The sequence below is a fragment of the Festucalex cinctus genome, chromosome 4, assembly GCF_051991245.1.
Source record: "Festucalex cinctus isolate MCC-2025b chromosome 4, RoL_Fcin_1.0, whole genome shotgun sequence".
NCBI classification, from domain to species: domain Eukaryota; kingdom Metazoa; phylum Chordata; class Actinopteri; order Syngnathiformes; family Syngnathidae; genus Festucalex; species Festucalex cinctus.
In genome coordinates this window covers 3,552,794-3,579,390 of record NC_135414.1, presented here as the reverse complement: position 1 = coordinate 3,579,390, position 26,597 = coordinate 3,552,794, and the positions used below count along the sequence as shown (strand labels likewise).

The 26,597-nt window shown below is 38.6% G+C and overlaps 1 protein-coding gene and 2 long non-coding RNA genes across 3 annotated transcripts in view; all 3 read right to left on the bottom strand.

Annotated features, from left to right (window-relative positions):
- The window catches only part of LOC144017102 (cell migration-inducing and hyaluronan-binding protein-like), a 276,493-nt gene that overhangs the window by 228,401 nt on the left and 21,495 nt on the right, over nt 1–26,597 (bottom strand). The gene's annotated exons all lie outside the window — the stretch shown is intronic.
- On the bottom strand, nt 797–2,763 carry LOC144017646 (uncharacterized). The gene is made up of 3 exons (XR_013283226.1): nt 2,597–2,763; nt 2,365–2,448; nt 797–1,632 (listed from the first exon to the last, which is right to left on the bottom strand). It is a non-coding gene; the product is annotated as an uncharacterized LOC144017646 (long non-coding RNA).
- On the bottom strand, nt 12,522–15,015 carry LOC144017790 (uncharacterized). Its single transcript, XR_013283252.1, has 3 exons — nt 14,794–15,015; nt 14,048–14,242; nt 12,522–13,115 (listed from the first exon to the last, which is right to left on the bottom strand). It is a non-coding gene; the product is annotated as an uncharacterized LOC144017790 (long non-coding RNA).

Genomic DNA, 26,597 nt, shown 5'->3' with positions numbered 1-26,597 from the left:
GAGGGCTGTTACATATGTCTTTAAATTTTGGTAACTCTAGGTGAAACGTACAGCCGGGAATGCTTCATTAAGTAAGAATTTTGAAACTCAAAATTTGATGCCCCGCCTCTGGCGGACTTCCTGTTGGGTTTAGCATATGGCACCAACAGACTTTTTTGTAGGTCATAGTCTGTTACATATGTGTACCAATTTTCGTAGCTCTAGGTTAAACATACAACCGGCAATACTACGTTTAGTAAGAGTTTTGAAACTCTAAATTTGATGCCCCACCGCCGTCATATAGTATGTCGAAAACTTTAGATTTTTTACCATGGTGTTGTCCCAGGTCTTGAGATGGTACATCCCAAGTTTGAAGTCAATTGGATTAACCGTGTAGGAGAAGCAGGCAAAAGTATGACCCCTGTAAATGTGCAAAAATTGGCCAAAATTGGACATTTAAATACTCATATCTCACTTCCTGTCTATTTTAGGGTACACACATCAAAGAGGTTTTTGTTCATCTGGATGTGCTACAGGTGCCACACAATTTTCATAGCCGTCGGACAATCGTAGCGGGCCAGGGATCTGTTTAACCTATGTAGGTGGCGCTATGGAGCCATTTGTCTGTTATCACCTATGGCGACTTTAAAATATCAAATTTTTCGCCAGGCCTGACGTGTGTGTAAAGTTTGGTGAGTTTTCGTTCACGTTTAGTGTCTCAAAAATGTGATTGTTTGCGGAAAAGAATAATAACAAAAAATAACTAGAGCTGCGAGCAGCTATAAAGGGCCCTCGCAACCCGGGCCACGTTGGGGTATATGCAAGTCGGGGGACTTGCACGTTGGGGTACTGTTAAATAGACAAGGACCATGGAAAATAGAAATGCATTTGCCGTGCCTTGTGTGTAAAAAGGTGCAGTAAAAGGCCAAAAATGATGCACAATTCCCAAAATAAATTCAAAAGTGTGGACTTTCTGATGTGTGTGCAAAGTTTCATGAAAAGTCGCTCGTTTGATATTCAAAACCAGCATCTGTTTATTTGAAAACATTGCATGGCACAGAGATGGTGTGTGATCAAATAAAAAGCTTTTTGATGACTCTTAATGTGGTGTCGCTGTGCAACACATATGTATTCATGACATAGTGAAGTATTGTGACAGTTTTGTAGGGTCCAGCAAACAGTAAATGTGTGACAGTTATTCAAGAAAAAATGTAGCTTTGAAGCAGGCTAACCAATGACATCATCTAAAGGGGAAAAAAGCACATGAGCAAGCATAGGTATAAGTAGAGGAGAAAAAGAGATGAAAGAAGTGCGAGAGATGGAACAGGAGAGGAATGCAGCTGTTTATGTATAGCTGTTGTAACAGGACAGATTAAATAACACTTTAACCTGGGGTTAACAGCGCCCTAGGACAGATAAACTCTTTAGTGTAAAAGTTTTCTGGGACAGATGAATCCCTTGGGGTCAAAGAGTTTGGGTTAGCACATAGTCTGTCTTAGGATAATGTAACCTCCATGGATGAATTAGTCCTAGGACGCTTTGACCTGCGGGCTAAAACTTCAGGGGGGTTAACCTGTCCTGTTATATTGTGATCATCGTCTTCGTGCATGTCCTCAGTGGCTTCTTCTGTCTGTGTGGCAGCATTTGATACATCTGTAGAACAAAAAAGAATGAAGAATCATGTTAGATCTGTGAAGTTTGGTTGTCTTAGGTGTAGTTTACAGAACAGTCGTGTGCATATTTTTAGCATGGTAGTGTCTTAATACAAATGCATATTATGTAATGCACTGTATATGGATATTACAGACGTAATATTTGACGGTGATCTTATATTCATAGTTTTTGCCCGTTAATAAATAATATAGCTAGTAAGTAATAAGACACGCAAAAATGGTATAGTTGAATCCTCTGGGTCAAAAAGCAATGTTTTAGGATTGTGTGATGAAATGATGAATAAAAGTAAGGATACGACAGGTACATAAATGGTTATATATACACACGGACATATATATTTATACAGTATAACAGTGCCGCATGTATTGGTTTTAAGGAAAGAGTTGAAAAGCAGTGTTCAGAAAAAAGCATAAGACGCACAAAGTACCATTTCACTACATGTAATAAGTTGTCAAGTAGACATGTGAATTAAGTGGTTAAGATAGTGGCTACTGTGCAAGTAAGCTTCAATTGTCTCTAAAAGGTTAGCATATGTGTTCTACATGATATCAATGGCTAGACGTGCTCGTGGAGAAACATTACAAACAGAAAAACACACTAAAGGTGCCTTTAACAAACCTGTTAATAAATGAGAACTTAATACATATATGTATGGCATACTGTATATGATTGAGAAAGTTGTCCTGTTTAGTTTATGTATTGTATACTTACGGAAAAAAGGTGGCAATCTTTGCGTATGGAGTTGATTAGAGGGTCTTTATCAAAAGAGAATTTGCTTGTTGATTTGTTCATGTTCTGTAGAAAAGCAAAGGAGTAGAAATAAATACAGTATCATACTTCATAAACATACAAGAAATTTGTAGCTGTATTAACCATTGTTGGTATTTGAAGTGATAATTTAGGAATAGAAGTGTAGTGATTGCAGAATTTATAGAGTGCTTACCTTGTATGACTTTGTAGATGGAAATGTCTTTTGTTGAAAGAGCTCTTTGTTGTCTATTATATATGCAAGGACAAGCATAAGTAGGTGTGGTTATGAAGTACTTGACCATTGAAATAAAGCAGTGGTATCAAATGTATGGACCGTGGTTTGGCTCAGGCCTGCAAAGGGGTTTAATGTGGCACAAGAGATAATCTTGTAAGGTACAAAAAATAATAATAATATAATAGGTATGCCTCTGAGTTTTCACAAATCTAGGTCAAGTCAAGTCATCTTTAGTTATTTCGCGCTTGAATCATCCAATCGGAAATGCTCCATAAAAAATGTATAGAGGGTGCGATTTATTGCAAATTGCACAAGAAATCTCTAAAAATTCATGTTAATGACAAGTCTGATGTGTGTGCAAAGTTTCACGAGTTTTCACACATGTATAGATAAAAAAAAACAAAGCAGCACTTTACTTGGCAACCAATGCATCGCTATAGCAGCAGCGTGCGACAAAATAAAAAACTTTCGATAAATTTGCATCTTAAACATCTTAAGATGAAACACACCAAGTTTGAACACGGTCGGATGAATTTTGTAGGAGGAGTTAAAATATGACCCCTAAAAAAGGCCACAAAAAAAGTCTACAAATCCCATCATAAATCAAAATGGCGGACTTCCTGTTTGGTTTAGCACATGGTTCCAAGAGACTTTTTTGTACATCGTGGGCTCTTATGTATGCCTCTAAATTATCATAGCGCTAGGTGAAACGTACAACTGGGAATGCTTCGTTAAAGAGGAGTTTTTTAGCTCAAAATGTGATGCCCGGCCCCTACGGGACTTCCTGTTGGGTTTAGCACATGGCACCAAGAGACTTTTTTGTACATCGTGGGCTGTTACATTTGTCTCCAAATTTTCGTAGCTCTAGCTGCTTCGTACAACTGGGAATGCTTCATTAAGAAGTAATTTTTTCCTTTGCAAACTGTGCATGCCACGGCAACAGCGTGCGACAAAATAAAAAGCTTTCAATAACTTTTCATCTTCAACATCTTAAGATGAATCACACCAAGTTTGGAGATGATCGGATAAACTCTGTAGGAGGAGTTCGTTAAAATAAGACCCCTATGAAATGGCCCAAAAAATGGCAACACGTTCCAAAGTAAATCAAAATGGCGGACTTCCTGTTCGGTTTAGCATATGGTTCAAAAAGAGTTTTTTGTACCTTGAGGGCTGTTACATATGTCTTCAAATATTGGTAACTCTAGGTGAAATGTACAGCCGGGAATGCTTCATTAAGTTAGAATTTTGAAACACAAAATTTGATGCCTCGCCTCTGGCGGACTTCCTGTTAGGTTTAGCATATGGCACCAACAGGCTTTTTTGTAGATCATAGTCTGTTACATATGTGTACCAATTTTCGTAGCTCTAGATTAAACGTACCACCGGCAATGCTTCGTTAAGTAAGAATTTTGAAACTGTAAATTTGATGCCCCGCCACCGTCATATAGTATGTCAAAAACTTTAGATTTTTTACCGTGATGTTGTCCCAGGTGTTGAGATGGTACAGCCCAAGTTTGAAGTCAATCGGGTTAACCGTGTAGGAGAAGCGGGCAAAAGTATGACCCCTGTAAATGTGCAAAAATGGGCCAAAATTGGACATTCAAATACTCATACCTCACTTCGTGTCTATTTTAGGGTACACATATCAAAGAGGTTTTTGTTCATCTGGATGTGCTACAGGTGCCACACAATTTTCGTAGCCATAGGACAATCGTAGCGGGACAGGGATCCGTTAAACCTATGTAGGTGGCGCTACAGAGCCATTTTTCTGTTATCATGTATGGCGACTTTAAAATATCAAATTTTTCGCCAGACCCGATCTGCGTGTAAAGTTTGGTGAGTTTTCGTTCATGTTTAGTGCCTCAAAAATGTGGTTGTTTGCGGAAAAGAATAATAACAAAGAAGAAGAAGAAGAATAATAATAAGAATTCCTTCAGGAACAATAGGGACCTCGCAGCGGTCGCTGCTCGGGCCCTAAAAAGAAGAATAATAAGAATTCCTTGAAAAACAATAGGGACCTCGCAGCGGTCGCTGCTCGGGCCCTAACTAGAGCTGCGAGCAGCTATAAAGGGCCCTCGCAACCTGGGCCACGTTGGGGTACTTGCACGTCGGGGTACTGGCACGTTGGGGTACTGTCAAATCGGACAAGGACCATCTAAAATGTTTTTGACAAGCTTTGTGAGTGCAAAAGGCCAAAGATGGTGTGCAATTCCCAAAATAAATTCAAAATGGCGGACTTCCTTTTAGGTTTAGCATACGGCTACAGAATACTTTTTGTAGGTCTTAAGCTAATAGGTATGCCTCCCAGTTTTCACAAATCTAGGTCAAGTCATCTTTAGTTGTGTATCGCTTGAATCATACAATTGGAAATGCTCCATAAAAATGCATAGAGGGCGCTATTGAGCACAACGTTGGGTTACTCGCACGTCAGGGTACTGGCACTTTGGGGTACTGTTACATGGAAGAAGGACCATTTAAAATGTTAGTTTTTTCCATGCCTTGTCTGTGCAAAGTTTAATGAAAGAGGCCAAAAATGATGTATAATTCCCAAAATAAAATCAAAATAGCGGACTTCCTCTTTGGTTTGGCAAATGGCTACATAATACTTTTTTGTAGGTTTTAGGCTGATAGGGGTCTGTCCTAATTTTCACAAATCTAGCAGAATCATACAATCGGAAATACTTCATAAAAATGTCTAGAGGGCGCTATTTATTGCAAATTGCACAATAAATCTCTAAAAATTCATGTTCATGACAAGTCTGATGTGTTTGCAAAGTTTCATGAGTTTTCACACATGTATAGATAAAAAAACAAAGCAGCACTTTACTTGGCAAACAATGCATCGCTATAGCAGCAGCGTGCGACAAAATAAAAAACTTTCGATAACTTTGCATCTTAAACATCTTAAGATGAAACACACCAAGTTTGAAGACGGTCGGATGAACTTTGTACGAGGAGTTCGTTAAAATATGACCCCTGAAAAAGGCCACAAAAAATGGCAACAAATCCCATCGTAAATCAAAATGGCGGACTTCCTGTTTGGTTTAGCACATGGTTCCAAGAGACTTTTTTGTACATCGTGGGCTCTTATGTTGCCTGCAAATTATCATAGCGCTAGGTGAAACGTACAACCGGGAATGCTTCGTTAAAGAGGAGTTTTCTAGCTCAAAATGTGATGCCGGCCCCTGGGGGACTTCCTGTTGGGTTTAGCACATGGCACCAAGAGACTTTTTTGTACATTGTGGGCTGTTACATATGTCTACAAATTTTTGTAGCTCTAGCTGCTTCGTACAACTGGGAATGCTTCATTAAGAAGGATTTTTTTCCTTTGCAAAAAGTGCATGCCACGACAACAGCGTGCGACGAAATAAAGAGCTTTCAATAACTTTTCATCCTCAACATCTTAAGATGAGTCACACCAAGTTTGAAGATGATCGGATAAACTCTGTAGGAGGAGTTCGTTAAAATAAGACCCCTATGAAATGGCCCAAAAAATGGCAACACATTCCAAAGTAAATCAAAATGGCGGACGCCCTGTTAGGTTTAGCATATGGTTCAAAAAGAGTTTTTTGTACCTTGAGGGCTGTTACATATGTCTTCAAATGTTGGTAACTCTAGGTGAAATGTACAGCCGGGAATGCTTCATTAAATAAGAATTTTGAAACACAAAATTTGATGCCTCGCCTCTGGCGGACTTCCTGTTAGGTTTAGCATATGGCACCAACAGGCTTTTTTGTAGATTATAGTCTGTTACATATGTGTACCAATTTTCATAGCTCTAGGTTAAACGTACCACCGGCAATGCTTCGTTAAGTAAGAATTTTGAAACTGTAAATTTGATGCCCCGCCACCGTCATATAGTATGTCAAAAACTTTAGATTTTTTACCATGGTGTTGTCCGAGGTCTTGAGATGGTACATCCCAAGTTTGAAGTCAATCGGGTTAACCGTGTAGGAGAAGCGGGCAAAAGTATGACCCCTGTAAATGTGCAAAAATGGGCCAAAATTGGACATTCAAATACTCATACCTCACTTCCTGTCTATTTTAGGGTACACATATCAAAGAGGTTTTTGTTCATCTGGATGTGCTACAGGTGCCACACAATTTTCGTAGCCATAGGACAATCGTAGCGGGACAGGGATCCGTTAAACCTATGTAGGTGGCGCTACAGAGCCATTTTTCTGTTATCATGTATGGCGACTTTAAAATATCAAATTTTTCGCCAGGCCCGATCTGCGTGTAAAGTTTGGTGAGTTTTCGTTCATGTTTAGTGCCTCAAAAATGTGGTTGTTTGCGGAAAAGAATAATAACAAAGAAAAAGAAGAAGAACTAGAGCTGCGAGCAGCTATAAAGGGCCCTCGCAACCCGGGCCACGTTGGGGTACTTGCACGTAGGGGTACTGGCACGTTGGTGTACTGTCAAATAGGACAAGGACCATCTAAAATGTTTTTGACAAGCCTTGTGTGTGCAAAGTTTAATCAAAACGCAAAATATGGTGCGCAATTCCCAAAATTAATTCAAAATGGCGGACTTCCTTTTAGGTTTAGCATACGGCTACAGAATACTTTTTGTAGGTCTTAAGCTAATAGGTATGCCTCCCAGTTTTTTCCAAATCTAGGTCAAGTCATCTTTAGTTGTGTATCGCTTGAATCATACAATTGGAAATGCTCCATAAAAATGCATAGAGGGCGCTATTGAGCACAACGTTGGGTTACTTGCACGTCAGGGTCCTGGCACGTTGGGGTACTGTTACATGGAACAAGGACCATTTAAAATGTTAGTTTTTTCCATGCCTTGTCTGTGCAAAGTTTAATGAAAAAGGCCAAAAATGATGTATAATTCCCAAAATAAAATCAAAATAGCGGACTTCCTCTTTGGTTTGGCAAATGGCTACATAATACTTTTTTGTAGGTCTTAGGCTGATAGGGTTCTGTCCTAATTTTTTAAAATCTAGCATAATCATACAATCGGAAATGCTTCATAAAAATGTCTAGAGGGCGCTATTTATTGCAAATTGCACAATAAATCTCTGAAAATTCATGTTCATGACAAGTCTGATGTGTTTGCAAAGTTTCATGAGTTTTCATGTGTATAAAAAAAAAAAAAAGCAGCACTTGACAAACAATGCATTGCTATGGCAACAGCGTGTTACAAAATAAAAAACTTTCGATTACTTTGCATCTTAAACATCTTAAGATGAAACACACCAAGTTTGAAGACAGTCGGATAAATTTTGTAGGAGGGGTTCGTTAAAATATGACCCCTGAAAAAGGCCACAAAAAATGGCTACAAATCCCATCATAAATCAAAATGGCAGACTTCCTGTTTGGTTTAGCACATTGTTCCAAGAGACTTTTTTGTACATCGTGGGCTCTTATGTATGCCTGCAAATTATCATAGCGCTAGGTGAAACGTACAACCGGGAATGCTTCGTTAAAGAGGAGTTTTTTTTTAGCTCAAAATGTGATGCTACGGGACTTCCTGTTGGGTTAAGCACATGGCACCAAGAGACTTTTTTGTACATCCTGGACTGTTACATATGTCCACAATTTTTCGGCGCTCTAGCTGCTTCGTACAACTGGGAATGCTTCATTAATAAGATTTTTTTTCCTTTGCAAAAAGTGCATGCCACGACAACAGCGTGTGACGAAATAAAAAACTTTCAATAACTTTTCATTTTCAACATCTTAAGATGAATCACACCAAGTTTGAAGATGATCGGATAAACTCTGTAGGAGGAGTTTGTTAAAATATGACCCCTATGAAATGGCCAAAAAAAATGGCAACACATTCCAAAGTAAATCAAAATCACGGACGTCCTGTTAGGTTTAGCATATGGTTCAAAAAGAGTTTTTTGTACCTCGAGGGCTGTTATATACCTCTACAAATTTTGGTAACTCTATGTGAAACGTACAGCCGGGTATGCTTTGTTAAAGAGGAGTTTTTTAGCTCAAAATGTGATGCCCGGCCCCTGGGGGACTTCCTGTTGGGTTTAGCACAGGGCACCAAGAGACTTTTTTGTACATCTTGGGCTGTTACATATGTCTACAAATTTTCGTAGCTCTAGCTGCTTCGTACAAACGGGAATGCTTCTTTAAGGATATTGTTTTTCCTTTAAAAACAGTGCATGCCATGACAACAGTGTGCGACGAAATACAAAGCTTTCAATAACTTTTCATCTTCAACATCTTAAGATGAATCACACCAAGTTTGAAGATGATCGGATAAACACTGTAGGAGGAGTTCGTTAAAATAAGACCCCAATGAAATGGCCAAAAAAATGGCAACACGTTCCAAAATAAATCAAAATGGTGGACTTCCTGTTAGGTTTAGCATATGGTTCAAAAAGAGTTTTTTGTAGGTCATAGCCTGTTACATATATGTACCAATTTTCGTAGCTCTAGATTAAACGTACAACCGGCAATGCTTCGTGAAGTAAGAATTTTTAAACTCTAAATTTGATGCGCCGCCGCCGTCATATAGTATATCAAAAACTTTTCATTTTTCACAATGATGTTGTCCCAGGTGTTGAGATGGTACATCCCAAGTTTGAAGTCAATCGGGTTAACCGTGTAGGAGAAGCGGGCAAAAGTATGACCCCTGTAAATGTGCAAAAATTGGCAAAAATTGGACATTTAAATACTCATACCTCACTTTCTGTCTATTTTAGGGTACACACTTCAAAGAGGTTTTTGTTCATTGGGATGTGCTACAGGTGCCACACAATTTTCATAGCCGTCGGACAATCGTAGCGGGACAGGGATCCGTTTAACCTATGTAGGGGGCGCTAAGGAGCCATTTTTCTGTTATCATGTATGGCGACTTTAAAATATAAAATTTTTCGCCAGGCCTGATGTGCGTGTAAAGTTTGGTGAGTTTTCGTTCACGTTTAGTGTCTCAAAAATGCGATTGTTTGCGGAGAAGAAAAAGAAGAATAATAAGAAGAATTCCTACAAAAACAATAGGGCCTCGCAGCGGCACCGCCGCCGCCGCTGCTCGGGCCCTAACTAGAGCTGCGAGCAGCTATAAAGGGCCCTCGCAGCCCGGGCCACGTTGGAGTCCTTGCACGTTGGGGTACTTGCACGTTAGGGTACTGGCACGTTGGGGTACTGGCACGTTGGGGTACTGGCATATTGGAAGCAAAATTTCTTTGAAAATGGCATAATAAACGTTTACATGTAGAATATTTTTTTTGCCAGTGTGTGTCAAGCTCAACGGGTTTTGGTGATTGTTAATACCTGCAAAAATCAGCGTCCTTTTTTATTTTTAGGCAATGAGTTGCCCTGATTGGTATTTTTTGTAAAAGTGTATATATACATCATTGCTCGTTGTACTCATTGCACAATGTTACTTTTATTGTCCAAAGGGGCAATCAAAAATGAATAAAACAAAATGGAAACGTACATACGTTTGGATCGGTGTGAAGCCAGTGAACAATTTGAGTGGTGGAAACTAAAAGAATATTCATAAATGACTTAGTCATCACACTTAAAACGAGTTTACATTTTTTTGTACAAAATACCGTATGTGTTTTTTTTTTTTTTATATAAGCCTCAAGGGCTAGGTGGCGCTGTATTTATAACTGAATGTTGTCATCGAGATACCTTCAGGCCTTGATTATAAGCATACATGTCAAGTGTGGGATTTTTTTTGGAGCATGTACCGTGGAGTTATTAAGCATATCCTTCATTCACGATATTGCTTTTAATGTCCACAGAGGCTATCAAAAATAAATAAAAATATATATATGTTTGGATAAGTCTGATGCCAGTGAACATTTTGAGTGGTGGAAACTAAAAAATATTCATAAATGACTTAGTTATCACACTTAGAATGAGTTTACATTTTTTGTACAAAATACCGTATGTGGGGTATTTTTTTTTTATGCCTCAATGGCTAGGTGGCGCTGCATATATAACTGAATGTTGTCATAGAGATAGCTTCAGGCCTTGATGATAAACATACATGTCAAGTTTTGGATTTTTTGGAGCATGTACCGGGGAGTTATTATGCATTTCCTTTTTCAGTGCGAAACACAAATTTTGATGCCCCGCCTTCATCATATAGTATTTCGAAAAGTCAAAATTTTTCCCCCTGTCGTTGGCTCAGGTCTTGACATGGTCCAGGTCAAGTCTTAACTCAGTCAGATGAAACGTGTAGGAGAAGTGGGCAAAAGTCTGCCCCCTGTGAATGTGCAAAAATCATCAAAAATGGGACATTCAAAAATTCGTAGCTCACTTCCTGTTCATTTTAGCATATGGGTACAAGAGACTTTTTTGTAGGTCTTGGGCTCCCTCATACACCTGAAAATATTCGTCGTTCTTGCTTAAACGTACAACCGGGGCTGCTTCGTTAAAAATTTCGAGGGGGCGCTATTGAGTCATTTTTGTAAAAATAGCACAATCAACAATAAAATATTGCTCATTTTCCCAGGCCAGATGTGTGTGCCAAGTTTCAGGAGTTTCTGTGCATGTTTAGACCCTCGAAACTGGCGTTGTTTTCTTGGCGAACAGCGCTTAGCCACGCCCACAGCAATTCGCGAAAACTCACAAACTTCGTGTTGTGACATCATGAAGGCCGAAACCCTCATCTGAGCAAATATGAGGTAGGTCCAGTTAACGTGTTTGGAGAAAAACGTAGAAGAAAATTCGTAAGAAAAAAAATTGCCACTAGGTGGCGCTATCAGTTAGATGAAATATAAGTCAGTAGATGTCTTTAGGGCTGGACTCTCATCAAATGTGTGAAATTTTGAGAAGATAGGATCATCTCGGTCAAGTTAATGCAGCTTTTATTTTCACGAAAAATCTTCAGACTTTGCGTCACCGTAGCGGCCACGCCCTTTGGCGAAAAGTTACAATATTCGGTGTGGGGCATGATCAACATCTTAAGGCTTTTCTGACCAATTTTCAAATGGATCCCTTCAACAAGCTCAGCACAGTAGCTAAAAACGTAAAGTATGACATTTATTGTAACCACTAGGTGGCGCTATATGTATAACTGAATTTTATCATATAGATGTTTTCAGGCCGTGACTATTACGTTGCCTGAGAAGTTTGAGATTTTTTGGAGCTTGAACATGGGAGTTATTAAGCATTTGCTCTTTCTGGACAAATGAAATTTTAAAGGCAATATTTGATGCCCCGCCCCCGTCATATAGTATTTCAAAAAGGCAAGATGTTTTGCCCAGTTTTTCTCTCAGGTCTTGGGATGATAAATGCCAAGTTTGAAGTCAATTGGATGAAAAATGTTTGCAAAGGGGGAAAAAGCATGACCACAGTGAATGTGCCAAAATAGGCCAAAATTGGACATAAAAAAATTCATAGCTCACTTCCTGTACATTTTAGCTACATGGTCCCAATAGACTTTTTTGTGCGTCTCGGGGTGCTACACGTGCCTGCCAATTTTTGTTGCTCTAGCTCAAACGTGCCGGGCTTGGTTTTTATTTTTCTACGCTAGGGGGCGCTATCGAGTCGCATTGTTATGACGACTTAATAATATCAAATTTTTCGCCGGGCCTGAGGAGTGTGCAAAGTTCGGTGAGTTTTCGTGAATGTTTAGGTACCCAAAATCGCGATCGTTTGCGGAGAATAAAGAAGAAGAAGAAGAAGAAGAAGAAGAATAACTAGAGCTGCGAGCAGCTATAAAGGGCCCTCGCAACCCGGGCCACGTTGGGGTATATGCAAGTCGGGGGACTTGCACGTTGGGGTACTGTTAAATAGACAAGGACCATGGAAAATAGAAATGCATTTGCCGTGCCTTGTGTGTAAAAAGGTGCAGTAAAAGGCCAAAAATGATGCACAATTCCCAAAATAAATTTCATGAAAAGTCGCTCGTTTGATATTCAAAACCAGCATCTGTTTATTTGAAAACATTGCATGGCACAGAGATGGTGTGTGATCAAATAAAAAGCTTTTTGATGACTCTTAATGTGGTGTCGCTGTGCAACACATATGTATTCATGACATAGTGAAGTATTGTGACAGTTTTGTAGGGTCCAGCAAACAGTAAATGTGTGACAGTTATTCAAGAAAAAATGTAGCTTTGAAGCAGGCTAACCAATGACATCATCTAAAGGGGAAAAAAGCACATGAGCAAGCATAGGTATAAGTCGAGGAGAAAAAGAGATGAAAGAAGTGCGAGAGATGGAACAGGAGAGGAATGCAGCTGTTTATGTATAGCTGTTGTAACAGGACAGATTAAATAACACTTTAACCTGGGGTTAACAGCGCCCTAGGACAGATAAACTCTTTAGTGTAAAAGTTTTCTGGGACAGATGAATCCCTTGGGGTCAAAGAGTTTGGGTTAGCACATAGTCTGTCTTAGGATAATGTAACCTCCATGGATGAATTAGTCCTAGGACGCTTTGACCTGCGGGCTAAAACTTCAGGGGGGTTAACCTGTCCTGTTATATTGTGATCATCGTCTTCGTGCATGTCCTCAGTGGCTTCTTCTGTCTGTGTGGCAGCATTTGATACATCTGTAGAACAAAAAAGAATGAAGAATCATGTTAGATCTGTGAAGTTTGGTTGTCTTAGGTGTAGTTTACAGAACAGTCGTGTGCATATTTTTAGCATGGTAGTGTCTTAATACAAATGCATATTATGTAATGCACTGTATATGGATATTACAGACGTAATATTTGACGGTGATCTTATATTCATAGTTTTTGCCCGTTAATAAATAATATAGCTAGTAAGTAATAAGACACGCAAAAATGGTATAGTTGAATCCTCTGGGTCAAAAAGCAATGTTTTAGGATTGTGTGATGAAATGATGAATAAAAGTAAGGATACGACAGGTACATAAATGGTTATGTAAGTGTAAAATTTGGCATGGTGTGTCCAGATACATGCAGGATAAGTATAAAATATTATGGTGTGTGATTGATTTTTTCTTAGTAAAAATTAGTATTGTAAAGGTCAAGTCACAGTATGTCCAAAAATTTTTTTTTTTTTAATCTATGGTATAGAAACATCATAATCAGGGGCAAAGACATAAACATAATAATAGTAATTAATAATGATAGAATTTAAATACAATCTTTTCCATGAATATGTCAGTTATTTTGAGAAGATACAGAAAAAAAAGAACTTTGAAGTGTCTATCAGTGGATGAAAGAGGGCAAGATCACAGCATAGCTACATGATATCAGTCACATTTGAAAGTAATCAAGTGTAGTATGTATTCACATTATATACATTGAGAAATTGAGGCTCAATAATCAGTCAGTGTTTTAGTTAACAGTCCAATGTTACCTTCAAGATATTCCTAACAGAAAAAAAGGAACGTGCATTAACAAAAAAATGTAAAAATGTCCATTGTCAAACATGTCATTCATTATACACAATGTGTAGGATGGGGATGCTTGCTGTGTTAGTGTTTGTGTGTCTTCCATGTCATATAGCTTACCATCACGGACAAATGCATCACATGCATCCTTTATATCCAATGCAGTCTGGAGTTCTTTCACAAGCTTGGTTTTGAGGTCTATCTGTTTTTCAAGTGCTCGATTGACTCGAGTCACAGTTGGTTCATTTGGGAATGAAGATCAAGGCTGCGCTGGTATAAGTCGTTGCGACTGAAAGCATGATCAATGCATGCATACTGTAATGACAAAGCATTCAATGAAAATCAGTCATGTTAGATTCCATGATTCTAAATAGCAGAGGTAACGTGTTGGTGCAAAACGTTGTGGTCGTGTTGCATGTTACTCAATGGCTGTGTGTGTCAAAACGAGTTTATTTGAAAGAATATACAAATATATACACACGGACATATATATTTATACAGTATAACAGTACCGCATGTATTGGTTTTAAGGAAAGAGTTGAAAAGCAGTGTTCAGAAAAAAGCATAAGACGCACAAAGTACCATTTCACTACATGTAATAAGTTGTCAAGTAGACATGTGAATTAAGTGGTTAAGATAGTGGCTACTGTGCAAGTAAGCTTCAATTGTCTCTAAAAGGTTAGCATATGTGTTCTACATGATATCAATGGCTAGACGTGCTCGTGGAGAAACATTACAAACAGAAAAACACACTAAAGGTGCCTTTAACAAACCTGTTAATAAATGAGAACTTAATACATATATGTATGGCATACTGTATATGATTGAGAAAGTTGTCCTGTTTAGTTTATGTATTGTATACTTACGGAAAAAAGTTGGCAATCTTTGCGTATGGAGATGATTAGAGGGTCTTTATCAAAAGAGAATTTGCTTGGTGATTTGTTCATGTTCTGTAGAAAAGCAAAGGAGTAGAAATAAATACAGTATCATACTTCATAAACATACAAGAAATTTGTAGCTGTATTAACCATTGTTGGTATTTGAAGTGATAATTTAGGAATAGAAGTGTAGTGATTGCAGAATTTATAGAGTGCTTACCTTGTATGACTTTGTAGATGGAAATGTCTTTTGTTGAAAGAGCTCTTTGTTGTCTACTATATATGCAAGGACAAGCATAAGTAGGTGTGGTTATGAAGTACTTGACCATTGAAATAAAGCAGTGGTATCAAATGTATGGACCGTGGTTTGGCTCAGGCCTGCAAAGGGGTTTAATGTGGCACAAGAGATAATCTTGTAAGGTACAAAAAATAATAATAATATAATAGGTATGCCTCTGAGTTTTCACAAATCTAGGTCAAGTCAAGTCATCTTTAGTTATTTCGCGCTTGAATCATCCAATCGGAAATGCTCCATAAAAAATGTATAGAGGGTGCGATTTATTGCAAATTGCACAAGAAATCTCTAAAAATTCATGTTAATGACAAGTCTGATGTGTGTGCAAAGTTTCACGAGTTTTCACACATGTATAGATAAAAAAAAAACAAAGCAGCACTTTACTTGGCAACCAATGCATCGCTATAGCAGCAGCGTGCGACAAAATAAAAAACTTTCGATAAATTTGCATCTTAAACATCTTAAGATGAAACACACCAAGTTTGAACACGGTCGGATGAATTTTGTAGGAGGAGTTAAAATATGACCCCTAAAAAAGGCCACAAAAAAAGGCTACAAATCCCATCATAAATCAAAATGGCGGACTTCCTGTTTGGTTTAGCACATGGTTCCAAGAGACTTTTTTGTACATCGTGGGCTCTTATGTATGCCTCTAAATTATCATAGCGCTAGGTGAAACGTACAACCGGGAATGCTTCGTTAAAGAGGAGTTTTTTAGCTCAAAATGTGATGCCCTGCCCCTACGGGACTTCCTGTTGGGTTTAGCACATGGCACCAAGAGACTTTTTTGTACATCGTGGGCTGTTACATTTGTCTCCAAATTTTCGTAGCTCTAGCTGCTTCGTACAACTGGGAATGCTTCATTAAGAAGGAATTTTTTCCTTTGCAAACTGTGCATGCCACGGCAACAGCGTGCGACAAAATAAAAAGCTTTCAATAACTTTTCATCTTCAACATCTTAAGATGAATCACACCAAGTTTGGAGATGATCGGATAAACTCTGTAGGAGGAGTTCGTTAAAATAAGACCCCTATGAAATGGCCCAAAAAATGGCAACACGTTCCAAAGTAAATCAAAATGGCGGACTTCCTGTTCGGTTTAGCATATGGTTCAAAAAGAGTTTTTTGTACCTTGAGGGCTGTTACATATGTCTTCAAATATTGGTAACTCTAGGTGAAATGTACAGCCGGGAATGCTTCATTAAGTTAGAATTTTGAAACACAAAATTTGATGCCTCGCCTCTGGCGGACTTCCTGTTAGGTTTAGCATATGGCACCAACAGGCTTTTTTGTAGATCATAGTCTGTTACATATGTGTACCAATTTTCGTAGCTCTAGATTAAACGTACCACCGGCAATGCTTCGTTAAGTAAGAATTTTGAAACTGTAAATTTGATGCCCCGCCACCGTCATATAGTATGTCAAAAACTTTAGATTTTTTACCATGAGGTTGTCCCAGGTGTTGAGATGGTACAGCCCAAGTTTGAAGTCAATCGGGTTAACCGTGTAGGAGAAGCGGGCAAAAGTATGACCCCTGTAAATGTGCAAAAATGGGCCAAAATTGGACATTCAAATACTCATACCTCACTTCCTGTCTATTTTAGGGTACACATATCAAAGAGGTTTTTGTTCATCTGGATGTGCTACAGGTTCCACACAATTTTCGTAGCCATAGGACAATCGTAGCGGGACAGGGATCCGTTAAACCTATGTAGGTGGCGCTACAGAGCCATTTTTCTGTTATCATGTATGGCGACTTTAAAATATCAAATTTTTCGCCAGACCCGATCTGCGTGTAAAGTTTGGTGAGTTTTCGTTCATGTTTAGTGCCTCAAAAATGTGGTTGTTTGCGGAAAAGAATAATAACAAAGAAAAAGAAGAAGAAGAAGAAGAATAACTAGAGCTGCGAGCAGCTATAAAGGGCCCTCGCAACCCGTGCCACGTTGGGGTATTTGCACGTCGGGGTACTGGCACGTTAGGGTACTGTTTCATAAGAAACCGTCTAAATTGTAAATGTTTTGCCATGCTTTTTGTGTTTGTTCACATTGCTATGGAATGCTTTGTCGAGGTATTCGGCTGATAGGTATGCCTCCCAATATTCACACATCTAGCTGAATCATATAAAAAAAAAAATTCTTTGCAAACAATGCATCGCTACAGCCAAGGCGTGCCACGTTGGGGTACTTGCACGTCGGGGTACTGGCACGTTGGGGTACTGTCAAATAGGACAAGGACCATCTAAAATGTTTTTAACAAGCCTTGTGTGTGCAAAGTTTAATCAAAACGCAAAATATGGTGCGCAATTCCCAAAATAAATTCAAAATGGCGGACTTCCTTTTAGGTTTAGCATACGGCTACAGAATACTTTTTGTAGGTCTTAAGCTAATAGGTATGCCTCCCAGTTTTCACAAATCTAGGTCAAGTCATCTTTAGTTGTGTATCGCTTGAATCATACAATTGGAAATGCTCCATAAAAATGCATAGAGGGCGCTATTGAGCACAACGTTGGGTTACTTGCACGTCAGGGTACTGGCACGTTGGGGTACTGTTACATGGAACAAGGACCATTTAAAATGTTATTTTTTTCCATGCCTTGTCTGTGCAAAGTTTAATGAAGAAGGCCAAAAATTATGTATAATTCCCAAAATAAAATCAAAATAGCGGACTTCCTCTTTGGTTTGGCAAATGGCTACATAATACTTTTTTGTAGGTCTAGCATAATCATACAATCGGAAATGCTTCATAAAAATGTCTAGAGGGCGCTATTTATTGCAAATTGCACAATAAATCTCTGAAAATTCATGTTCATGACAAGTCTGATGTGTTTGCAAAGTTTCATGAGTTTTCATGTGTATAAAAAAAAAAAAAGCAGCACTTGACAACTGTTACATGGAACAAGGACCATTTAAAATGTTAGTTTTTTCCATGCCTTGTCTGTGCAAAGTTGAATGAAAAAGGCCAAAAATGATGTATAATTCCCAAAATAAAATCAAAATAGCGGACTTCCTCTTTGGTTTGGCAAATGGCTACATAATACTTTTTTGTAGGTCTAGCATAATCATACAATCGGAAATGCTTCATAAAAAGGTCTAGAGGGCGCTATTTATTGCAAATTGCACAATAAATCTCTGAAAATTCATGTTCATGACAAGTCTGATGTGTTTGCAAAGTTCCATGAGTTTTCATGTGTATAAAAAAAAAAAAGCAGCACTTGACAAACAATGCATTGCTATGGCAACAGCGTGTTACAAAATAAAAAACTTTCGATTACTTTGCATCTTAAACATCTTAAGATGAAACACACCAAGTTTGAAGACAGTCGGATAAATTTTGTAGGAGGGGTTCGTTAAAATATGATCCCTGAAAAAGGCCACAAAAAATGGCAACAAATCCCATCATAAATCAAAATGGCAGACTTCCTGTTTGGTTTAGCACATGGTTCCAAGAGACTTTTTTTTGTACATCATGGGCTCTTATGTATGCCTGCAAATTATCATAGCGCTAGGTGAAACGTACAACCGGGAATGCTTCGTTAAAGAGGAGTTTTTTAGCTCAAAATGTGATGCCCGGCCCCTGGGGGACTTCCTGTTGGGTTTAGCACATGGCACCAAGAGACTTTTTTGTACATCCTGGGCTGTTACATATGTCTACAATTTTTCGTCGCTCTAGCTGCTTCGTACAACTGGGAATGCTTCATTAAGAAGGATTTTTTTCCTTTGCAAAAAGTGCATGCCACGACAACAGCGTGTGATGAAATAAAAAACTTTCAATAACTTTTCATTTTCAACATCTTAAGATGAATCACACCAAGTTTGAAGATGATCGGATAAACTCTGTAGGAGGAGTTTGTTAAAATATGACCCCTATGAAATGGCCAAAAAAAATGGCAACACATTCCAAAGTAAATCAAAATGGCGGACGCCCTGTTAGGTTTAGCATATGGTTCAAAAAGAGTTTTTTGTACCTCGAGGGCCGTTATATACCTCTACAAATGTTGGTAACTCTAGGTGAAACGTACAGCCGGGTATGCTTTGTTAAAGAGGAGTTTTTTAGCTCAAAATGTGATGCCCGGCCCCTGGGGGACTTCCTGTTGGGTTTAGCACAGGGCACCAAGAGACTTTTTTGTACATCTTGGGCTGTTACATATGTCTACAAATTTTCGTAGCTCTAGCTGCTTCGTACAAATGGGAATGCTTCTTTAAGGATATTTTTTTTTCCTTTAAAAACAGTGCATGCCATGACAACAGCGTGCGACGAAATACAAAGCTTTCAATAACTTTTCATCTTCAACATCTTAAGATGAATCACACCAACTTTGAAGATGATCGGATAAACACTGTAGGAGGAGTTCGTTAAAATAAGACCCCAATGAAATGGCCAAAAAAATGGCAACACGTTCCAAAATAAATCAAAATGGTGGACTTCCTGTTAGGTTTAGCATATGGTTCAAAAAGAGTTTTTTGTAGGTCATAGCCTGTTACATATGTGTACCAATTTTCGTAGCTCTAGATTAAACGTACAACCGGCAATGCTTCGTGAAGTAAGAATTTTTAAACTCTAAATTTGATGCGCCGCCGCCGTCATATAGTATATCAAAAACTTTTCATTTTTCACAATGATGTTGTCCCAGGTGTTGAGATGGTACATCCCAAGTTTGAAGTCAATTGGGTTAACCGTGTAGGAGAAGCGGGCAAAAGTATGACCCCTGTAAATGTGCAAAAATTGGCAAAAATTGGACATTTAAATACTCATACCTCACATTCTGTCTATTTTAGGGTACACACTTCAAAGAGGTTTTTGTTCATTGGGATGTGCTACAGGTGCCACACAATTTTCATAGCCGTCGGACAATCGTAGCGGGACAGGGATCCGTTTAACCTATGTAGGGGGCGCTAAGGAGCCATTTTTCTGTTATCATGTATGACGACTTTAAAATATCAAATTTTTCGCCAGGCCTGATGTGCGTGTAAAGTTTGGTGAGTTTTCGGTCACGTTTAGTGTCTCAAAAATGCGATTGTTTGCGGAGAAGAATAATAAGAACTAGAGCTGCGAGCAGCTATAAAGGGCCCTCGCAACCCGGGCCACGTTGGGGTATTTGCACGTCGGGGTACTGGCATGTTGGGGTACTGTCAAATAGGAAACCATCTAAATTTTAAACGTTTTTGCCATGCTTTGTGTTTGTAAAGTTTCATGGAAAGGCCAAAAATGATGCACAATTAACAAAATAAAATCAAAATGGATTGGCACATGGCTATATAGAATACTTTTTGAATATATTAGGCATGCCTGCCAATATTCACACATCTAGCTGAATCATATAATCGGAAAGACTTCATAAAAATGTCTAGAGGGCGCTATTGAAGCATTTATTGCAAATTTAATAAGAAATCTCTAAAATATTCATGCTTATGACAAGCCTGATGTGTGTGTAAAGTTTCATGAGTTTTTGCACATGTTTAGACCAAAAAAAAAAAGCAGCATTTTACTTGGCAAACAATGCATCGCCATGAAACGGCGTGCGACAAAATAAATAACTTTCGATAACTTTGTATCTTAAACATCTTAAGATGAAGCACACCAAGTTTGAAGACAGTCGGATAAATTTTGTAGGAGGAGTTCGTTAAAATATGACCCCTAAAAAAGGCCACAAAAAATGGCTACAAATCCCAACGTAAATCAAAATGGTGGACTTCCTGATTGGTTTAGCATATGGCTCCAAGAGACTTTTTTGTACATCCTGAGCTCTTATGTTTGCCTGCAAATTATCATAGCTTTAGGTGAAACGTACAACCGGGAATGCTTCGTTAAAGAGGAGTTTTTTCCTCAAAATGTGATGACCGGCCCCTACGGGACTTCCTGTTGGGTTTAGCACATGGCACCAAGAGACTTTTTTGTACATCGTGGGCTGTTAAATTTGTCTCCAAATTTTCGTAGCTCTAGCTGCTTCGTACAACTGGGAATGCTTCATTAAGAGGGAATTTTTTCCTTTGCAAACTGTGCATGCCACGGCAACAGCGTGCGACGAAATAAAAAGCTTTCAATAACTTTTCATCTTCAACATTTTAAGATGAATCACACCAAGTTTGGAGATGATCGGATAAACTCTGTAGGAGGAGTTCGTTAAAATAAGACCCCTATGAAATGGCCCAAAAAATGGCAACACGTTCCAAAGTAAATCAAAATGGCGGACTTCCTGTTCGGTTTAGCATATGGTTCAAAATGAGTTTTTTGTACCTTGAGGGCTGTTACATATGTCTTCAAATGTTGGTAACTCTAGTTGAAATGTACAGCCGGGAATGCTTCATTAAATAAGAATTTTGAAACACAAAATTTGATGCCTCGCCTCTGGCGGACTTCCTGTTAGGTTTAGCATATGGCACCAACAGGCTTTTTTGTAGATCATAGTCTGTTACATATGTGTACCAATTTTCGTGGCTCTCAATTAAACGTACCACCGGCAATGCTTTGTTAAGTAAGAATTTTGAAACTGTAAATTTGATGCCCCGCCACCGTCATATAGTATGTCAAAAACTTTAGATTTTTTACCATGATGTTGTCCCAGGTGTTGAGATGGTACAGCCCAAGTTTGAAGTCAATCGGGTTAACCGTGTAGGAGAAGCGGGCAAAAGTATGACCCCTGTAAATGTGCAAAAATGGGCCAAAATTGGACATTCAAATACTCATACCTCACTCCCTGTCTATTTTAGGGTACACATATCAAAGAGGTTTTTGTTCATCTGGATGTGCTACAGGTGCCACACAATTTTCGTAGCCATAGGACAATTGTAGCGGGACAGGGATCCGTTAAACCTATGTAGGTGGCGCTACAGAGCCATTTTTCTGTTATCATGTATGGCGACTTTAAAATATCAAATTTTTCGCCAGGCCCGATCTGCGTGTAAAGTTTGGTGAGTTTTCGTTCATGTTTAGTGCCTCAAAAATGTGGTTGTTTGCGGAAAAGAATAATAACAAAGAAAAAGAAGAAGAAGAAGAAGAATAATAAGAATTCCTTCAGGAACAATAGGGACCTCGCAGCGGTCGCTGCTCGGGCCCTAATAAGAATAATAATAATAAGAAGAATTCCTACAAAAACAATAGGGCCTCGCAGCGGCACCGCCGCCGCCGCTGCTCGGGCCCTAATAAGAATTCCTTCAGGAACAATAGGGACCTCGCAGCGGTCGCTGCTCGGGCCCTAATAATAATAAGAAGAATTCCTACAAAAACAATAGGGCCTCGCAGCGGCACCGCCGCCGCCGCTGCTCGGGCCCTAACTAGAGCTGCGAGCAGCTATAAAGGGCCCTCGCAACCCGGGCCACGTTGGGGTATTTGCATGTCGGGGTACTGGCATATTGGGGTACTGTTTCATAGGAAACCGTCTAAATTGTAAATGTTTTAGACATGCTTTGTGTTTGCAAAGTTTCATGGAAGGCCAAAAATGATGCACAATTTAAAATCAAAATGGATTGGCACATACGCTATAGAATACTTTTTGGAGGTATTAGGCTGATAGGTATGCCTCCCAATATTCACACATCTAGCTGAACCATATAATCGGATATACTTCATAAAACTATCTAGACGACGCTATTGAGCCATTTATTACAAATTGCACAACAAATTATAAAATATTCATGTTCATGAGAGATCTGATCTGTGTGCAGTTTTGTGAGTTTTTCCCCGTGTTTAGACTCTCAAAAAAACATTCTTTGCAAACAATGCATCCCTAAAGCAAAGGCATGTGACAAAATAAAAAATTTCAATAACTTTTCATCTTAAATATCTTAAGATGAAACATGCCAAAGAATGAAGACGATGTGATAAGTTTTGCAGAAAATATGACCCCTATAAAAGGCCCCAAAAAGTGGCTACAAATACCAAAGTAAATCAAAATGTCAGACTTCCTGTTTGGTTTAACATATGGTTCCAAGAGACCTTTTTTGTACATCGTGGGCTCTTATGTATGCCTCCAAATTATCAAGAAAAGAAGTTGGGTTTAGCACTTGACACCAAGAGACTTTTTTTAAACATCGTGGGCTGTTACATATGTCTACAAATTTTCGTAGAATACTTTTTGGAGGTATTAGGCTGATAGGTATGCCTCCCAATATTCACACATCTAGCTGAATCATATAAAAAACATTTTTCTTTGCAAACAATGCATCGCTACAGCAAAGGCGTGCAACAAAATAAAAAATTTAAATAACTTTTCATCTTAAATATCTTAAGATGAAACGCGCCAAAGAATATATGACGCCTATAAAAGGCCCCAAAAATGGCAACAAATACCAAAGTTAATCAAAATGGCAGACTTCCTGTTTGGTTTAGCATATGGCTTTAGAAACTTTTTTGTAAGTCTTAGGCTGATCTCCCAATATTCACACATCTAGCTGAATCATATAAAAAAACATTTTTCTTTTCAAACAATGCATCGCTACAGCAAAGGCGTGCGACAAAATAAAAAATTTCAATAACTTTTCATCTTAAATATCTTAAGATGAAACGTACCAAAGAATATATGACGCCTATAAAAGGCCCCAAAAATGGCATCAAATATCAAAGTTAATCAAAATGGCAGACTTCCTGTTTGGTTTAGCATATGCCTTTAGAAACTTTTTTGTAAGTCTTAGGCTGATAGGTATCCAAATTTTTTCACATCTAGCTGAATCATACATTTCCAAAAGCTTCATAAAAATGTCGAGATGGCGCTATTGAGCCATTTATTGAAAATTGCAGAAAAACTCTCTAAAATGTACATTTTTTATGGCAAGTTTGATGTGTGTGCAAAGTTTCATGAGTTTTCGCATGTTTAGAAAAAAAAAAAAAAAAAGCAGCATTTTACTTGGCAAACAATGCACCGCTATGGCAACGGCGTGCGACAAAATAAAACACTTTCGATAACTTTGCATCTTAAACATCTTAAGATGAAGCACACCAAGTTTGAAGACAGTCGGATAAATTTTGTAGGAGGAGTTCGTTAAAGTATGACCCCTAAAAAAGGCCACAAAAAAATGGCTACAAATCCCAACGTAAATCAAAATGGCGGACTTCCTGTTTGGTTTAGCACATGGTTCCAAGAGACTTTTTTTGTACATCGTGGGCTCTTATGTATGCCTCTAAATTATCATAGCGCAAGGTGAAACGTACAACTGGGAATGCTTTGTTAAAGAGGAGTTTTTTAGCTCAAAATGTGATGCCCGGCCCCTGGGGGACTTCCTGTTGGGTTTAGCACATGGCACCAAGAGACTTTTTTGTACATCTTGGGCTGTTACATATGTCTACAAATTTTCGTAGCTCTAGCTGCTTCGTACAAATGGGAATGCTTCTTTAAGGATATTTTTTTTCCTTTAAAAACAGTGCATGCCATGACAACAGCGTGGGACGAAATACAAAGCTTTCAATAACTTTTCATCTTCAACATCTTAAGATGAATCACACCAAGTTTGAAGATGATCGGATAAACACTGTAGGAGGAGTTCGTTAAAATAAGACCCCAATGAAATGGCCAAAAAAATGGCAACACGTTCCAAAATAAATCAAAATGGTGGACTTCCTGTTAGGTTTAGCATATGGTTCAAAAAGAGTTTTTTGTAGGTCATAGCCTGTTACATATGTGTACCAATTTTCGTAGCTCTAGATTAAACGTACAACCGGCAATGCTTCGTGAAGTAAGAATTTTTCAACTCTAAATTTGATGCGCCGCCGCCGTCATATAGTATACCAAAAACTTTTCATTTTTCACAATGATGTTGTCCCAGGTGTTGAGATGGTACATCCCAAGTTTGAAGTCAATCGGGTTAACCGTGTAGGAGAAGCGGGCAAAAGTATGACCCTTGTAAATGTGCAAAAATTGGCAAAAATTGGACATTTAAATGCTCATACCTCACTTTCTGTCTATTTTAGGGTACACACTTCAAAGAGGTTTTTGTTCATTAGGATGTGCTACAGATGCCACACAATTTTCATAGCCGTCGGACAATCGTAGCGGGACAGGGATCCGTTTAACCTATGTAGGGGGCGCTAAGGAGCCATTTTTCTGTTATCATGTATGGCGACTTTAAAATATCAAATTTTTCGCCAGGCCTGATGTGCGTGTAAAGTTTGGTGAGTTTTCGTTCACGTTTAGTGTCTCAAAAATGCGATTGTTGGCGGAGAAGAAAAAGAAGAATAATAAGAAGAATTCCTACAAAAACAATAGGGCCTCGCAGCGGCACCGCCGCCGCCGCTGCTCGGGCCCTAAAAATAAAAAGAATAATAATAACTAGAGCTGCGAGCAGCTATAAAGGGCCCTCGCAGCCCGGGCCACGTTGGGGTCCTTGCACGTTGGGGTACTTGCACGTTGGGGTACTGGCACGTTGGGGTACTGGCATATTGGAAGCAAAATTTCTTTGAAAATGGCATAATAAACGTTTACATGTAGAATATTTTTTTTGCCAGTGTCTGTCAAGCTCAACGGATTTTGGTGATTGTTAAGACCTGCAAAAATCAGCGTCCTTATTTATTTTTAGGCAATGAGTTGCCCTGATTGGTATTTTTTTGTAAAAGTGTATATACACATCATCGCTCGTTGTACTCATTGCACAATGTTTACTTTTATTGTCCAAAGGGGCAATCAAAAATGAATAAAACAAAATGGAAACGTACATACGTTTGGATCGGTGTGAAGCCAGTGAACAATTTGAGTGGTGGAAACTAAAAGAATATTCATAAATGACTTAGTTATCACACTTAGAATGCGTGTACATTTTTTGTACAAAATACCGTATGTGGGGTATTTTTTTTATTTTTTTTATATAAGCCTCAACGGCTAGGTGGCGCTGTATTTATAACTGAATGTTGTCATAGAGATACCTTCAGGCCTTGATTATAAGCATACATGTCAAGTGTGGGATTTTTTTTGGAGCATGTACCGTGGAGTTATTAAGCATATCCTTCATTCACGATATTGCTTTTAATGTCCATAGAGGCTATCAAAAATAAATAAAAATATATATATGTTTGGATAAGTCTGATGCCAGTGAACATTTTGAGTGGTGGAAACTAAAAGAATATTCATAAATGACTGAGTTATCACACTTAGAATGAGTTTACATTTTTTGTACAAAATACCGTATGTGGGGTATTTTTTTTTCATGCCTCAAGGGCTAGGTGGCGCTGCATATATAACTGAATGTTGTCATAGAGATAACTTCAGGCCTTGACGATAAACATACATGTCAAGTTTGGGATTTTTTGGAGCATGTACCGGGGAGTTATCAAGCATATCCTTTTTCATTGCGAAACACAAATTTTGATGCCCCGCCCTCATCATATAGTATTTCGAAAAGTCAAAATTTTTCCCCCTGTCGTTGGCTCAGGTCTTGACATGGTCCAGGCCAAGTCTTAACTCAGTCGGATGAAACGTGTAGGAGAAGTGGGCAAAAGTCTGCCCCCTGTGAATGTGCAAAAATCGTCAAAAATGGGACATTCAAAAATTCGTAGCTCACTTCCTGTTCATTTTA